The 17,274-nt window shown below is 42.5% G+C and overlaps 1 long non-coding RNA gene across 1 annotated transcript in view; it reads right to left on the reverse strand.

The window, feature by feature from the left end:
• LOC107970122 (uncharacterized) overlaps window positions 1-16,544 on the reverse strand; it is a 160,081-nt gene extending 143,537 nt beyond the window's left edge. The window contains exons 1-2 of the long non-coding RNA XR_010154420.1: window positions 16,488-16,544; window positions 14,384-14,463 (exon numbers count right to left, since the gene is read on the reverse strand). This is a non-coding gene — a long non-coding RNA (uncharacterized LOC107970122). The remainder of the gene's footprint in view (window positions 1-14,383; window positions 14,464-16,487) is intronic.
• Between the last annotated feature and the right edge of the window lie 730 nt (window positions 16,545-17,274).

Raw genomic sequence — 17,274 nt, forward strand, 5'->3', positions numbered from 1 at the left:
TATTTTACACAGAGCCTGGCTCCCAGGACAAATAAGGGACTTAAAGCCCAAATGAAGGACTGTCCTGTTAACAGTATTGGTATCACTGCCATCACGTAGACTAAATAAGGGGTAGTAACTGAATGGAAGGGAGTCATCTGACTAAATGGTCAGTTGTGTTCCTACCTGCCTGTATATTTACCCTCAACTGATTTTCAACAAGGGAGCCAAATTAATTCAATGGAAAAAGAATATTATTTTCAACAAATTATGCTGGAACAACTTGGTATCATCATGCAAAAGAATGAAGTTGGACTCCTATTTCATACCATATACAAAAATGAACTCAAAATGGATAAAAGACCTACACGTAAGAACCAAAACTCTTACAAGAAAACACAGGGGTAAGTCTTTGTGAGTTTGAATTAGCAATGGTTTCTTAGATATTACATCAAAAGCACAAATAACAAAAGCAAAAATACACATATATGATTGCATCAAAATTAAAATATTTTGTGCTTTAAAGGACTTCATCAAGAGAGTGAAAAGACAACCCACACAGGCTGGGCGCAGTGGCTCATGTCTGTAATCCTAGCACTTTGGGAGGCTGAGGTGGGCAGACCACTTGAGGCCAGGAGTTCGAGACCAGCCTGACCAACACAGTGAAACCCCCGTCTCTAACAAAAAATACAAAAATTAGCCAGGCATGGTGGTGCACATCTGTAGTCCCAGCTACTCGGGAGGCTGAGGCAGAGAATCCCTTGAACCTGGGAAGTAGAGGTTGCAGTGAGCCAAGATTGCAGCACTGCCCTCCAGCCTAGGCGACACAGCGAGACCCTGTCTCGAAAAAAAAAAAAAAAAAGACAACCCACAAAATGGGGGAAAGTTATTTGCAAATCACATAGCTGATAAAGACTTGTATCTAGGATATAAAGAATTCCTAAAATTCAATAATAAAAAGACAAATAATCTATTACAAATTGGCAAAGGATCTGAACAAATAAACCATGAAGATAATACAAATGGTCAATAAACACACATGAAAAGATACCCAACCTCACTAGCCATCAGGGAAATGCCAGTCACAACCACAGTGCGATATCACGTCACACCCACTATGATGGCTAGAATCTAAAAGACAGATAATAAGTGTTGGCAAGTATGTGGAGAAATTTGAACGCTCATATGCTGCTGGTGGGAATGTAAACTAGTGCAGCTACTTTGAAAAACAGTCTAGCAATGCCTCAAAGTGTTAAACATAAGAGTTAATACCAGCACTTTGGGAGGCCGAGGCAGGCAGATCATGAGGTCAGGAGATCGAGACCATCCTGATAAACACGGTGAAACCTCATCTCTACTAAAAATACAAAAAATTAGCCAGGCGTGGTGGCAGGCACCTGTAGTCCCAGCTACTCAGGAGGCTGAGGAGGGAGAATGGCGTGAACTCAGGAGGCGGAGCTTGCAGTGAGCCAAGATTGCGCCACTGCACTCCAGCCTGGGCAAAGAGCAAGACTCCGTCTCAAAACAAAACAAAACAAAACAAAAAAAAGAGTTACCATATGACCCGACAATCTCTCTGCTGGGTATATTCCCAAAGGAAATGAAATCAGCATCTTGTAGAGACATCTGCATGCCCATGTTCACTGCTGCATTATTCACAGTAACCAAGATATGGAAACAACCTAAGCATCTGTCAACAGATGAATGGATAAAGAAACTGTGGTATGTACATGTATGTATATATCTATCTCTATCTCTATATATCTATACCTATAGCTATATATCTAGATATTTCTAGGATCTGAGCAAATATACCATGAAGATCTATATATTCAGATATAGAGATCTATAGATATATCTAGATATATAGATATATGTGCATACCACAATTTCTTTATCATTCATAGATATAAAGATATATCTATAGATATAGCTATATAGATAAATATATGTGCATACCACAATATATGTATCTATGTGGTATGCATAAATAGATACACATTATATATCTTTATATTACATATATATAGATATATATATCTTTAGAGTATCCATCATTTTTAAGGCTGAATAATATCCATTGTATACTGAATAACTTCCATTGTATACAGAATAATATCCATTTTGTGTATATATATAATTGAATATTATTCAGCCTTTAAAAAATACAAATATTATTCATCTTTGTGACAACATACATGAACTTGGAGGACATCATGCTACGTGAAATTAACCAGACACAGAAAGAAAAATGCTGCATGATCTCACTTATATGAAGAAACTTTTAAAGAGTCAAATGCATAGAAACAAAGAATTAAAACTGTGGTTACCAGGAAGGTGGAAGGAGAGGGAAGAAATGAAGAGATATATGTCAAAGGAGACAAAACTGCAGATAGGCAGGATGAATAAAACCTAGAGACCTAATGTACAATATGAGGACTATAGTTATAATATTATATTGTATACTGGAAGCTTGCTAAGACAGTAGATTTTAGGTGCTCTCTACAGGGTATTAGAGTGAGCAGAGATGGAGAATCAATGGGAACCTGAAAATGATCATTTTATCTGGTCCAGCTTTGACATACACAGTGAAATTGTTTCTGTTTGAAAACAGGAAAGGCAGTAGTCTAAATTCACTTAACCTTTATATTCTGGGCAAACAAATAATTGTCCAGTTTACAAAAGAGCAACAGGTTTCTTTAAATAGGCCAGTGTTTAATTGCTTTCCTGGATGAATTCCTTGTTTTCTGAATAAAGGCATGAGTCAATGAGTTCAATGAGTTCAGCTCAGTTCAGTGAGCACCACAGCTCTTTGCTATGTAAATGACCTATTTAGAAATGAATTGCATTTCTGAATTTTTCTCAGCAGCAGTTGTTTTTAACCAAGGTCTTGCACATCAATTGTTCTGTAATCTTCAGGGTTGGGATGGGGAGAGAAACAAAAGAAATAGCAAATTAATTGTACCGTGTAATCGTAAGAATCTACACTTTGAGGGTTTGCCATTTTGTTGATAGGAAAAAAAATTGCTATGTGCAGTGATACTGTAATCAAAATGACAAGCAATGGAAAAGGAATTTCAGGCATACTCTCCTGTTTTAAGCTGAAGCACAGAGAATAAAGTACGTAGCAGCCACGGCTTTGATTCTGGTCAGAATTACTCAGGTTTCCTCTCTACAATTGCTTAACCTTGGCCATCAAATTTTGTGCCACTTCTTATGCTACCATTGTGGGCATATGGAATCATCCTCCTGGGAGCTGTAATTCGTTTCATCTTATCTTGCAGGCAGGGGACCCTGATTTCATTACCAAGGTTGTAGGCACAAAATGGGATGGCTAGGGTTCACAATGACCCCCACCCCAACCATGGACTTGTTCTGCTCCCACTCTGCCCCTGGCCATGGCAAATTGATCCAAGGAGGAAGACACTGGACTCAAACTGAGCCAAAATTAAAGGGGAACAGAAAGTAAAGGATATTCTACAAACACCTCACCAATACTCCTCAAAACTGTCCAGTCATCAAAAACAAGGAAAGTCTGAGAAATTCTGTCTAGAGAAGCCTCGGGAGATATGACTACTAAATGTAATGCAGTGCCCTGGATGGGCTCCTGGGGCAGAAAAATGATATTAAATAAAAACTAAGGAAATCTGAGTAAACTGTGGAATTTAGGTAATAACAATGTGTCAACATCCATTCATTATTTGTGACAAATGTACCATAGCAGTGTTAACAATAGCGGAAATAGTACAGGGACTCTTTCTAATATTCTTGCAACTTTTCAGTAAACTGAAACTATTCTAAAATTATAAGTTGATCAAAAAGAAGGAATCAGAGAGACCAGAGGTGGTTGGAGCGGAGGGTTCTGGCCCCACCCTAGAAAGCAGTCCTGATGCTGAGGATGCTGGAGTGGCCCCAATTCCTGCTCAGCCTTACGGTCTTTCTTTGATCCCATGAGCTCCCTCAATGTGCTTCCCATAGTCCTAATGCCTAACGTGCTGAAGTTACCCAGGAATGAAATCTGTTGCTTGCAACCAAAGGTTCTTACCAGAAGCTCTGCTTCTGAGTCCTTAGGAAAGAGGTAGTGCCAGCTCTCAATTTATAAGGCAATGGTTGGGCCATGATGTGGTGTGGATGTTTGTCCCCTCCAAATCTCCTGTTGAAATGTAATCCCCAATGTTGAAGGTGGGACCCCCCATGACTGGCTTAGCAGCATCCACAGTGATGAGTGTGTTCTCACTCAGTTCATGTGAGAACTGCTTGTTTAAAGGAGTCTGAGACCTCCCCCTTGGCTCTCTGGCTCCCTCTCTCATCATGTGACATGCAGGCTCCGCCGTGATTGGAAGCTTCCTGAGGCCTCACTAGAAGCCCAGCAGATGCCGGCACCACACTTCCTGTACAGCCTACAGAACCATGAGCCAAGATAAAACCTCTTTTCTTTATAAATTACCCAGCCTTGGGTATTCCTTTATAGCAACACAAGAACGGACTAACAGTAAGCTGTAATGCAAATCTTATTCTGTAATTTTCATAACTTTCCTCAGTAAACATTTTACCAGAGCTCTTGAGACAGAGGAGCACCTATTTCATTCTTTCCTCTCCTCTCCTCCCAGCATGGGTCTCCACAGAGATGACCCATGCCCATGGCAGACATAGCTAATTGATCACAACACTCATTCCCTGAGCATGAATGCAGAGGAGTAGATGCTGTTGGTATTGCTCCCAGGTCCCTTTTATCACTAAGGGCACCCATTTCCTGGCTGCTATGAATGCCAATACTGGATACTCACAGCTGCCCCCACCTCCACAGAATTGTCTTCAGCGGAATTGGAGGATCTTCACCTGAGGCGGCCAGCAACCAATAACTGACTAATAAAGTCCAGCCCTCTTGCCTCGAAGTGGGTACAACTCTGAGGTATGATTTACGCTCTAGAGGCCTGCATGGGATTAAGCTGAAATTGGGCTGCAGCTGAGACCACATCCCTACATAGCTCCTTCCCCTGCCCTATCTGGTTGCCCTCACTCCCTTCCTCCAAAGAGCCCCTTTCAATAAACCCAGTGCATCTGAATCCTTGCCTGAGGTTCTGCTTCAGGGAACCCAACACAGTGACTCTGGCAGCCACTACCAATACATAAGTGTTGACACATGAGGTGAAACCTATTTGACATCTCTACTAGGAAAAATACGAACAAATGGGAGAAATTGTGCCAGCAAAAAAGGAAACATCAACAAAGAAGCTAGAAGCCTATTTAACCACTGGCCCCTGCAAAGGCCAAGGCGAGTGTATAGCCTGCACGTTCTCTGTGGAGACACCGCGTTCAGGCACGGTTTGAGACCTGCCCACCATCATCCATCATTGGACTGCCTGTCCTCAACCCACCATGGAGAACAAGCTTTTCTATGGGAAGGACATCTGCAGGATAAAATGGGAAAAGAGGAAGGTAAAGAGGGACAGCTCTTACTTCCAGGAGCTGTCCTGTCTGATCTCGGAAGGCATTTCTCCTTCCCTTTGAAGAGTGTCCTGGAGAAGAAGCAGCCTCACTGTCTCAAGATCCCCCCTGCAAGTGGCATCAGAGAACTCTCATGCAGTTGGGCATTTTTATTACTAAATATAACCTGGCCTTTTTTTCTCTGCTATTGTTTAATGCCAGCTGTGTTTTATTTAAAATAAAAAAAGAGTGGGCCGGGTGCGGTGGCTCACGCCTGTAATCCCAGCACTTTGGGAGTCCGAGGTGGGTGGATCACGAGGTCAGGAGATCGAGACCATCCTGGCTAACACGGTGAAACCCCGTCTCTACTAAAAAAAAAAAATACAAAAAAATTAGCCAGGTGTGGTGGCGAGGGCCTGTGGTCTCAGCTACTCGGGAGGCTGAGGCAGGAGAACGGCGTGAACCCGGGAGGTGGAGCTTGCAGTGAGCCAAGATTGCACCACCGCACTCCAACCTGGGTGACAGAGCAAGATTCCCTCTCAACAACAACAACAAAAAGAGTGTACTTGGGCAGGAAATGTGTATGTAAGACTGATGAAACAGAAACCCAAAATAACACTGGTCAAAAAAATAAATCAAAATCTATTTATCTATTTCTGTCTTATGTAGAAGTCCAGGCTAGTATGGCAGCTCAATGGCATAGCTCTTGAGAGGGTACAGATTCCTCCTCATGTTGCTTTGCCATCTCCAGAGCATCACTCTTGTCTGGTGAGTCCAGCGTGGTTCATCATTGCATCTGGACTTCAGCCAGCAGCAAGTGGGAACAGGTAAAGGGGTGGATATGCCCCTTCCTTTTAAGGGCATGACCTGGATCACACATCATCTTAAGGCTATATTTCCATTCACCAAAAAGTTAAATACACAGCCACATCTACCTGCAAGGGAGGCTGGCAGATGGAGGGTTTAACTTGGGAGCCATGAGTCCAGCTACCAATGGACTGTTCTATTGCTATGAGTGAAAAGAGAATGGATATGGGGGTACAGTTTGCAGGGCAATGAGATATCAGGAATGCAGGCAAGGGTCTGAGAGCAGTGATACCTTCTTAGGGAAACTGGGCTGACTTGAGGGTCTCAGACACCCCAATTCATTGCCTCCATTGGATTGTATTACTGTTCCCCCAAATTCTACTTTCCTCTCGTGGTGCAACACCCCCCACCCCCGCCCTGTAAAAATCAACTTGCTTCAGCCAATGAGATGTGGGCAGAAGTGACGTGTGTTGCTTTCAGAAGAAAGCTATAAAGGCCAGGCCATGATTCATGGTCTCTTTCTTCTCTTTGCCACAAAACCAGCAATGTTCCAGACAGGCCGTTCCATCAGCCTTGGAACTGCAGATGATGTGGGCAGAACCAAGCCTGCCTGAGAGGGTCATGCAGCATGAGAGAGAAACAAACCTTGATGCTGCTGCAAGCCCCTGAGGTTGCCAGGTTGCTGATGTGTTAGCACAGCATAACTCAGCCTGGCCTGCCAGGTACAGTCCCATGTCCACCTGCCAGTGAATCCACAGTGGAGTCCATGTCCAAAAAGTACAGCCAATTGCCATAGCTTAATAGTACTAATGGCTGCCTTTCACTGAACACTTACAATGGGCTAAGCCTTAATAATTTTAGTAACATTAAAGAAATCATTTAAGCTTCATTTGGAGTTGATAAGCAAATTACAGATAGTTCCTAATGCTTTCATTTCATAATTGATCACTGAAATGCACATGGGTAACTGGTATTTGAAACAACTCTAATGAGTCCTTTTATAAAACAAGAGTCTTTGAGGACGAAGCCCTGCCCCTAAATATATCTTATGAGCATTTAACAGATTGCAAAATTGTAGAATTATATTCCTGATGATTAGGAAAAATGATCATTTTAATTATTTTATTGTTAACATACTATTAGATGGACAGCTAGGATACTCTGACTGTGAGTAGGGGAGGAACCAACCAGAAGTAGCTAAAAGGCTAAGGATAGTCTTAACAGACCCAATCAGAAGTACAGAGGCAGGAAAGCTCCAGGCTTGGTTCAGTGGCTCTATGGTGTCATTAAGGACCCAGATGCTCTCCATCTTTCTGCCCTGTAATCCCTGTGTCAGTAATGCCTCCCCTTATGGTTACAAGGAGGCTGCCATAGCCCCAAGTACCATATCTATATAATATGTCAACATCTGGCAAAAGGAGAGGGGAGAATGGCAGTGTCTCCACACTCATCTCTTCTTCTAAGGCAGAAAAGCCATTTTCTAAAGCCCCATCATAGATTTCACCCAACCCCTGTGTCACATGAACACTTTGCCCATGCCTAGCCACAAGCAAGACAAAGAAGGCAAATTTCTTTTAAGAATCCACATGGCTAAATTAGTTAGGATAGGATAGGTTGTGCTGCAGTGACAATAACCCCCCAAATCTCAGTGACTTTATACAACTTAGGTTTGTTCCACACATTCATACTACAAGTCCAAGAAGTCTCTCAGGGATCCAGGATACAGCATTTTTAATGTGAGGCCTCCCCATTTCCTACAGCAGGGGATGAGACAGCTACAGGGTCATACACCAGTTTTTCTTTACTTCAGTCTGGAAATAATTTATGTTCCTTCTACCCACTTTAATCATAACTTGCTCCATGACCCCACCCTGCTGTAAGTGCTAGACGATGCACAGGGACAGATGAAATTCTGTCTCTGCCATGCTGGCTTTTCCCCACTATCACCATTCCCTCTCTGTTATCCCTTTGCCCCTTCCTCAATCAACCCCCAATACCATCACCTCTATGCCCTTGTTTGTGTGGTCCATGTCACTCCTCCCTTCCTCAGAACTCTGTGGGTCCCAAGCCCTTCTTGTATCTTTGTGACTGTACCACTCTAGTGACTTCTGTAAGTCAAAAGCATTCTTTCCTCTGCCTGTTGCTGCTGTCAAGAAGAGGGAGGGGTGATTTTGGGGAACCATGAACAGAGGAAAAAGGACATCAGAAATTCCTGTTCCAATGTACAATTCGACGTTTGTCAAAGTGTCTAAATAATCATTCCAACCTCACAGTGTGAGGATTTGTTCCTTGGGGGGGAAAAAAATACGTCTTTTAGTTTTACATAAGAGATACGGATTCCACCTAACATAACACTGTCTTTAGAATTTCAATTGTGTAAGAAAAAAATTATATATGTGCACTGGGAAAAAATCTTAGCAAAATATTAACAGCATTTACACCTGTGCAATGGGAATATGAGTAACTTATTTTCTTCTTAACATACAAATGCCATGCTTCAATAGTGGGGGAAGAACTACTTTGAAGAAGTCAAGCTTTTTCATCCCCACGGTATCACTTCTCTACACTTGCTTTCCGTCCGACCCTGAGAAGTTAATTCCCAGCACAAATACCAAGTATTATTATTATTAGGGGTTAGTTTTCTGGTGGGGAGGCAGGAGCTAGGGACAAGGGGAAGGATATTTTACCTGAACTTAAAGTGGAAAGCATTTATGCAATTTTTCATTCCCAGGAGCAATCTTCCAGCTGGACTAAAAATTCCTTGGAACCTAGCTGATACTGATAAGGTTTGACAGAAAATAAAATCCCAATCATTTTCACCCAGAAATGTTGAGCAGAAAACTGAAGTGAGAAAAGAATTTCTATCACCAAAAGCTTTCTTGTGCTGCTCTTTGTTATTTATAAGATTCTCACCATGAAAGGTTCCCCACGAAGGGGCCATCGCAACCAGGTATGTGCGAGCCGCCTCGGAAGAAAAATGGATTCTTTGACTGACTGTGAGCCATAGGAGGCTTTTATAATATTCTGACCACAGAAGAGCCACGAGAAAGAAAACAGAACGGGAAAAGGGCTCAGCATGAGTTCCACCCTTAGGTTTGGTATTTTCTGTTGCTGCTTTTAAACAAAGGAAGCTCAAACTCTATTTAGCCCTCTGAGGAAGAAAAGTGCTACTGGATTGGCACATTAATTACATGCCAAGGACATTTTCCTAAGGAGAAAATCTTTGGTGGTTTCAAAGAAAAATACACTGCTGTTGACTGAAAGGGGCTGCTGGGTTATTCCTGATCACCTTTCCTGAACCACAGACATCTTTTTCTTCTGGGTACTACTGAAACAAAAGAAGTTATAAATAAATAAGTAGGCATCCTTAAAGCAGAATTCCATTTGAGTTGTTGGGAATTACGTACAAATACGCAGTCCAGGTCTGTGGGGGACACGATGATGTCAATGTCACAGTGCTGCGAACGTTGCATCACATTGCTGCAATGTTGGTTCTGGAGACAGCAGAACCAACATCAACCAATTACATGATGCATGGACTGAACCTTTGTGTCCCTTAAATTCATACGTTAAAACCTAATCCCCAACATGGTGGTACTGGAATGTCTCTGGACAGGTGATTAGGTCACGAAGGTGAAGCCCTCATGAATGGGATTAGCATCCTTATAAGGAGCTAAAGAGAGGAGAGTTGTCCCTTCCACCACATGAGTACCCAGCAAGAAGATGCCATCTAGGAACCAAGAGCAGCTGCCACCAGATGCCAAACCTACGGGGCCTTGTTCTTGGACTTCCCAGCCTCCAGAACTGTGAGAACTAAATTTCTCACAGTTGTTGTTTATAAGCCACCCAGTTGGTGGTATTTTCTTATAGCAGCCAAAACAAACTAAGACAGTGACCCTGGGCAAAATCAAGGGATACAGCCAGACTTGGTTTCTTCTCCATCTATAGGATGGTGATAATAATAGCACACAAAAATGTTGTCACGATTAAATAAGACTTGGATATACAATATATGTTGCTACACTTACTCGTATTTATACATGAATGCCCTGGTCTTTGTATACAAACATCTGTGTCTGCAATGGACTGCCACAGACACTGATGCCCAAAAGATGTGGTTTTGGTTTTTTTTAAAGTACCTACTCAAGGAAATTAGTCCAGCAATCCCTTCTCAGTGAACTCGTACTGCAGAGCGTATTTGCATCCCTCTCCCTTGGATTCATTTATTTGCAGTTTATTTTTCTAGCAGTCACTACAATCCCCATAATACAGGAAGTCTCATTCATGGCTCATGTCTGGGAGACTTGACAGATGCTGCTTAAATATTTAGAAATTTCTCTTTAAAGAAAGCAGCTGAAACTGAAGCCTGTCAAGCTGTTAAAATGTGGCCCTATTCCTCAAGTTCACATTTAAATGTTAAGATTATATTTGGCTTTCAGCGTTTCTAGAGAGACCGTAGTGATTTTTATATGTATATTTTTTCAGAGTCAACATAGATGGCACTTACCTTTTCATAACTTTCATATACAATGTCATGACTGAAAACTAAACATGTAACTGACTGTTCACTTTCAATTTAAGTAAATCATTTGGTGTGGTTATTACGAAAGTAGAACTTCAAATTCTTTTCCATCCAAAGAAAACACAATTAAAATCCAAGCAACATTCCAGTGGAGTACTGCTTTATTTGAAGAAGCAAAATGTCTAGCTGACAATAAAAAAAAAAAAAAACCTCAAGAAAGCGACAGAGCCAACTGTCAAGGATGTGACACCAAATGGTAACTTAAGTGTCATCATTCTTATGATTCTGTCTCAGTGAAGATGGTGTGTCAGGGTGATGGGCTACATCCTATTTCCCTTTCCTTGGAAGGAACATGGAGTTCCTGAGAATTTAGGAAGACTTGGAGCCAGCTACCTCGGCCTTGTTGCCTGTCTGCTAGACCAGACTGTCTGAAGCAGAGATGTGAGAAATTAAACATCAGAGAAGGAACTAGGGCTTCTCAGGCTGGGTTTCTGACATTCTTTCCTCCCCTGGCAGGTGTAATAAAAGACACACATGTCAACCCTTAACAGCTCAGAGGCAAAGCAGGTAACATTTCACTATAAAGAGCACAATTATGGAAAACTGCCTTATCGAGCTATTTTCTTGTCCCACAGAAGACTCAAAGAAATTCTTCTGTGTTGCTCTCTTGACAATTTCATACCAGAAAGGATTTTTACAGCAGCAAGAAGCAGCCTGAGAGCGATTGAATTTTCCAATATAAACCTGAATCCACTTCAGGAGGAGGGATGATAAGGCTCCATGGCCTGTCACTTTCCAAAGATGCCTGGATATGGCCATTTCGGAAGGTGAAAGCCAGTGCCTGTTTCCTCATCATATTCTTCTATTGAGTAAAATAGATAATCTTAGGTATAAATATACGTCATTTTTTTCATGGCATTTAATATAATTATTTCATTTTGGTTGGGGAAAAAGGTCATAGCCCATAAGTATATTTTCTTCATCTGAATTAGACTGTACTTAAAAAAAAAAGAAAAAGTTTTTGAGTGCTGGAGCACAGCAAAAATGTCTCTGCTCCCTGTTTGTAAAATGGTCTCTCTGTGATTAAAAGCCTCCTTCTAAATGTGACTTCTTGTCTGTATTCTTGAATGTAGACAGTATTTAGCCAGTGAATCATTAGTAATTTTTTTCCCCACAAATATGATTGAGCACCTGCTATGTGGAAGGTCCTGTGCTGGGCTTATCAAAAAGAATGTCCCTATCCCTGCCCTCCAGAAGCTCCCAGTGTTGTGGGACTCTGATGGATGGACAGGGGTAGTGAAGACTCAGACATGGTGGGGCCACGCCGAACTGGTAATGTTTTAAAACACTTCTTTCAGCAAAAGTGTAGCCACACTCCTAACAAATGAGTGAACTATTTATCTACCTCCCCAAGACAGTGTGGTACTGGCAGAACAAAAGAGAGCACCTGGAAACAGACCCACACAGACACAACCAACTGATTTTTGACAAAGGTGAAAAGCGATTCACTGGAAGAAGGATGGCTTTCCAACAGATGGTGTGGACTTATTGGACATCCAGAGGCAAAATAAATAAACTTCAGCAGAAACCTCACACCTTATTTTAAAAAATTCAAAATAGATCACAAACCTAAATGAAAAACGTTAAACGTTTTAGAAGCAAACATAGGAGAAAATCTTTGTAATCTGGGATTAGGCAAAGAGTTCATAGATATGACACCAAAAAAGATAAAGTTGCTAAATTGGACTTTATCAAAATCAAAAACTTGCTCAGTGAAAAGTTAAGAGAATAAAAAATCAAGCTACAGACTGGGAGATAATATTTTTTAAATACCTAAAAAAAGAGTTGGATCTAGAATATAAAAAGAACTACCAAAGTGCAGCAGTAAGAAAATCAGACAACCCAGTTTTTAAAAAATGGTCAAAACACTAGCATAGGTGTGTTACCAAATGGTATATATATGTGACAAGCATATGAAAAAGATGTTTATCATAGTCATTAGGCAGATGCAAATGAAAATGATCATGAGGCACCACTGTACACCTATTAGAATAAATTTTAAAACCTGACAGTAACAAGTGCTGGTGAGGATGCAGAGAAACTGGAACATCTAAACATTTCTTATAAAGTTAAACACAGACTTACCATATGACCCAGCAATCCTACTCACAGGGGTTTACCCAAGAGAAATGTGAGCCTGTGTCCACTCAAAAATTTGTATGCAGATACTTATTAGAAGTTTTATTCATGACAAGGCCAGGCGCGGTGGCTCACACCTGTAATCCCAGCACTTTGGGAGGCCAAGGCAGGCAGATTACCTGAGGTCAGAAGTTCGAGACTAGCCTGGCTAACATGATGAAACCCTGTCTCTACTAAAAATACAAGAATTAGCCAGTGAGCCGCAATGAACCGCAGTGAGCCGAGATCGTGCCACAGCACTCCAGCCTGGGCGACACAGCGAGACCCCGACTCAAAAAAATAAAAATAAAAAAGAAGAAGAAGTCATAACACTATAAAACTGGAAACCACCCAGATGTCCATCATCAGTGGGTTAACAAATTGTAATACATCCATACAATGGATAACCAGCAGCAATAAAAAGGTACGACCTAGTGATTCCTGCAATAACATGGATGATCTGAAAAGCATTCTGCTAAGTGAAGGAAAGTCAGACACAAAAGACTACATACGGTATGATTTCCTTCATATAATATTCTAGAAAAGGAAAAACCATAGCGACGGAAGAAAGCACAGTGGATTGCGCGGGGCCAGGGCTGGGGAGGAAATTGACTCCAAAAGGGCATACGGGAATTTTTTTTTTTTAGGTGCTGTAAATATGCTACATTATAATTGTGAGGTGGTTACATGAGGGTGTATATGTGTCAAACTCATCAAATTGTACATTTCATTTTTTACTAATTTGATCCTTTGTAAAATATGCCACAAAAAGCTGACTTTTACTAAATCAGTGGGGGCCAGGCATGGTGGCTCATGCTTGTAATCACAACATTTTGGGAGGCCAAGGTGGGAGGATCACTTGAGTCCGGGAAGTTGAGATCTGCCTGGGCAACATAGTGAAACCTCATCTTTACAAAAAATCAAAAAAGTAGCCAGGTGTGGGGGTGCATGCCTGTAATCCCAGCTACTTGGGAGGCTGAGGTGGGAGGACTGCTTGAGCCTGGGAGGTTGAGGCTGCAGTGAGCTATGATTGAGCCACTGCACTCGAGTCTGGGCAACAGAGATCCTGTCCCAGAAACCAACCAACCAACCAACCAACCAACCAATGGGAAGTAAAAATCCACACATTAAGCCAAGAGTTTTTTGGAAAAGGCACAAAGATGGAAGGATTTTATATAGAAGATATCAAAATATGGTAACTATAAAGCAACCATATTTTAAAAGTATGCTACTGGTACAGCAATAGACAAATGGATCTGTTGACATAAAATAAAGTCCAAAAACAGAGCAATGTACATATTCAGTAAACACTTTAGGCAGCAATTTAAATTTGCAGGAAAAAATGGACTGTTCACAATTCAATAAATGGAGTTGAAATCTGGATTTCATTTGGAAAAAGAATTGTTAGTTCCATAATGCACATCGTTCTCAACAATAAAACCTTAATTGATTAATTGATCATTGACTTACTTGTGAAGGCTCACGCCATTGATTTCATGATCCTATTTAATGTCTGGAAGACCACCTCCTGGATTATGGTAGGCAGGACCCTACAATAAATTAAAAGAATGCTCCTGAACACCCAAACTGATGGTGTCACTTCTGCCTTCTAGCGGGCATCAGTCATCGCACTGGGAAGATAAATACCTGAAGTGTTCCCTTCCACCTACACAGATAAAGCAGAGAGAATGGAAACCCTGAAATGTCAACATCCCTGCTCGCTCTTCCAAGATGCCGAAATAGATATGTGATCGTGTGTGAAGCTGAGCCCTTTAATGTTACTTAGATGTCCAACAGAGGGATGAAGAGTCAAAATTCTCTGCATTATAAGAGGAATTCAGGAGAAGCACCTTCCAGGAGGGAAGGCTCTAGCAACACCAGAGGAAGCTGCAGCTGGGAAGGAGGCAGCCAGGGAACAGTTCTTGGTGGCAGGGCCAAAGGACTTCCAAGACAAGGAGGCCAATGGCTAATACTCAAGGTTAAGCCATCAGTGTCAAGCAGTGTGAGCCCACCCTCTGTCCTTCCAAACCTTCAGTAAAGACCTAACACCTGACTATGCTGGGTGAGTTGTTCTGGGGTAAGTGGCAGTTTTGTGGGAAAGCTTTTCTTCCTATTCCTGATCTTTCCTTCTACGAGTCAGGACATCCATTCACCTGACACTCAGCCTCCCTCTGCCCCTGGACACCTGTATTAGGCCATTCTTGCATTGCTATAAAGAAATACCTGAGACTGGGTAATTTGTAAAGAAAAGAGGTTTAATTGGCTCACGGTTCTGCAGGCTTTACAGGAAACGTGATGCTGGCATCTGCTCGGCTTCTGGAGTGGCCTCAGGAAGCTCATAATCATGTTAGAAGGCAAAGGGGAAGCAGGCACAGGCCCAGAGCAGGAGCAAGAGATGGAGGGGTAGGTGCTACACCCTTTTAAACAACCAGATCTCACAAACTGACTCACTATGGTGAGGACAGTATCAAGGGGATGGTGCTAAACTATTCATGAGAAATCCGCCCCTATCATCAAATCACCTCCCACCAGGCTCTACCTCCAACACTAGGGATTACATTTCAACAAGAGATTCGGGCAGAGACATGTATACAAACTCTATCACCACCCCTCATTTGCTGGAAAGAGAAGCTGGGCCAGCAGAGCTCAGCTGCTGCTCCTGCTTGTCTTTCAGAACCAGCCAGGTGTAGACCTGGGACTGCACACGCCCTTCGGTACCCCCCTTCTTCCCTGGCCTTTGAGTCTCTGGTTTCTGTTAGGAAACCCACTACTGTGCCTCCGAGGCACACTCTCCTCTCCTTTTGTCTTGGTTTAGGAGTCTGGCAGGGGGGAGAGGGTATGATTTATGGAGCCCCTCAAATCTCAAGAAGAGGTTCCATGTGTAAAGGAAAAGCCCCAAGATTCATCCAAGCACCCAGGAAACTGAGGACACAGTGTCCTTGTGGGAACTCCCTGAGAAACTTTCATTCCAGAACTCAGAGTTGAGGGCATCTTCCTTCTCTTTATCTTATCTGACTCTTGTCCTAAATCCTTCACTTTGTCACTGGAGTCCTGACAGACCCTTTCCAGCGCCTTCTCTTTCAGTCACTGGCCTTCAGAATCTCAAGAGCAGCAATCCCAGCTCTGCCAAGCCCCCAGCAGTGTCTGCCAGAGCGGGAGCTGGGGCAGACAAGCTGATGATGGAGGGAAATGAACAGAAACTGCTTTTCTCTGAGACTTCTCTCCAAAATATGTACTGCTTTGGCTTTGAAGGGCGGAACTTTATTTTATTTTATTGTCAGAAGAAAAAAAGACGAGTTGCTTCTGACCAAAAAAAATTCAGTCAGTCATAGATGATGACTGGCTCCAACCCAAACACAGATTATGGGAAACACTCCATTTTGAGCAAGCATGAAGGCTTTCCCAGCAACTCTCGTCAACACCAATTATTTACCCCTCACTTTGGCGCTCTGTCCTTAACCAAGGCAAGATTTAGAATCACTGAATCATGGGATCATTGGGCCCACTTGCCTCTACCTACCCACCCCATTTCATCCATGAGAAACTGACCCAAACGATGACATCTCTTACCTACTTGGTAAGCAGTGGCATGATCTGGACCAGGATCCCAAACTCTGGAGTCTCAAGTCTACACTCATCCCGTGGCTCAGGATTTGTTTCACAGCTCCAGGCATCATCTCCCTTGGGGAAAAGGAGTTCCTTGGTGGCAGAGAGCTAGTGCTTTGCAGAGAGAAGAAAAGAGTACCAAAATTTGAACAGAGCCTGCTATGTTCCTGTTGCAAGGCTAGTGACATGGCTAGAGTGGACCCCTTTGGGAATGTCTTCCTAACAAGCCTGTCTGTTGGAGGACATTGTTTTGGGCTGAATTGTGGGCCACAAAAAAATTCGTATGTTAAAGTCCTAACCCCTGGATCTCCTGAGGTAACCATATTCGAATGTAGGGTTATGAAAGAGGTAATTAAGTTAAAATGAGGCCATTAGGGTAGGCCTTAATCTGACCACAGTCCTTATAAAAAGAGGAGATTAGGACACAGACCCATACATGGAGGAAAAAATGTGTGAAGACACAGGGAGAAGGTGGCCACCCGCAAGCCAAGGAGAGAGGCCTCAGAAGAAACCAACCCTGCCCGCACCTCGATCTTGGACTTCCAAGCTACACGGCTGTGTCTAAACAAAGCCCAGTTGTTTCAGCCCCTCAATCTGTGGTATCTTGTTGGGGCAGCCCGGAAGATTCATATAGGCACCCAGTCCCCATCCTACTCAGGCTTTCAGGCTGGGAGCCTGCCCCTCTGGCCAGAGCCAACTGAACCAAACAGACTCTATGTGAAGAGCTGGAACTGAGAGTGGCACAGAGATCGCTG

The sequence above is a fragment of the Pan troglodytes genome, chromosome 22, assembly GCF_028858775.2.
Source record: "Pan troglodytes isolate AG18354 chromosome 22, NHGRI_mPanTro3-v2.0_pri, whole genome shotgun sequence".
Classification (NCBI taxonomy): Eukaryota; Metazoa; Chordata; class Mammalia; order Primates; family Hominidae; genus Pan; species Pan troglodytes.